Consider the following 1273-nt stretch of genomic DNA (forward strand, 5'->3'; position numbering starts at 1 on the left):
ATAATATTGAATCTCCAAAGTCATTTTAACATAAGATTATCATGACAAATGAGTGTTTGTTCCAAAACAGACTTGTGTACCCATGTTCAATGTTTGCATATGATATCCAAAAGCTTTATCTTATAGTCTGAGAACCAACTCAGCAGATGAACTCCTTTGAAAGAGGTCAACAGTAGTTCATCAAGCTAACAACAAAGACAAATCAATCTGCCTCAAAGTCCCTAATGAAGACATCTCAACAACCACCTGTAGAGCCTCCGATTTCCCAACAGCTTTGGTTCTGAATTCCATATCTCAATATAAGTTCACACTCGCTCTGTGATTGCTTCTGTGGCACTTTGAGCGACCGTCCACGATAAGGGTGTGTGCATGTGCAATCATCCTGTTGCCAAATACTACGCTGCTACTCTGACACCATACTAGGAATAGCTAGGTCAGGTCAACAAGCATATCAACAGCCCAACCCAACGCAACCAGCCAGGACAAGCTGCATAAAAATACAGCACCAATATACATTCATTGCATGACCTCAAACAAAACCAGGCCTTTGAACACTCTGCGCCTGCTGAAACCTGATACGTCGAACACACCTTGTGCAGTTGGCTTTCCGAGACAAATTTGTTGCCATTGTAACTGCTATCTGTCTTCTCTCTCGCTCTCCTATTAAATCACCCAGTGTCATAAACGTCTGTAATGAGCAGACATGTGAACACAGCCGTATGATCTCATTAAGAAGGTGTGCCAGCTACGCTAATGTTCTTAGTAGGAATCGACAGACTGTCTGCAATGAGGCCTTCCCTGCGGAATGTGAGTTTAGCATGAACAAAAAGTACTCAAAAAGTACAAGTGAGCTTGTGTATGATGGATAAGTCAAAAAAAAAACAACACAACTAATTGTATTTTTATATAAACTACAATCAAAGGTTGGGGTTGGAAAAATTTGATATTTGTAAGAAGTCTGCGTTTGTATTCATAAAGGCTCCATTTGTTTGAACAAAAAAACACTGCAAAAAAAGGAAAATAATCAAATGTCATTTCAATTTAATATAACTTTTCTGTTTTAATAATGTTTAAAATATGATTTATTCCTGTGAAGGCAAAGCGGAATTTTCAGGATCATTACTTTAGTCTTTAGTGTCACATGATCCTTCAGAAACCATTCTAATATGCTGCTCAAAAACATTTCTTACTGCCATTCATGTTGAAAACAGTTGCTTAACATTTTGTGGACACTTTTTTGTTGTTTCTCCTTTTTTGGATTCACTGCTGAATA

Source organism: Garra rufa, chromosome 21 (assembly GCF_049309525.1).
Source record: "Garra rufa chromosome 21, GarRuf1.0, whole genome shotgun sequence".
Classification (NCBI taxonomy): domain Eukaryota; kingdom Metazoa; phylum Chordata; class Actinopteri; order Cypriniformes; family Cyprinidae; genus Garra; species Garra rufa.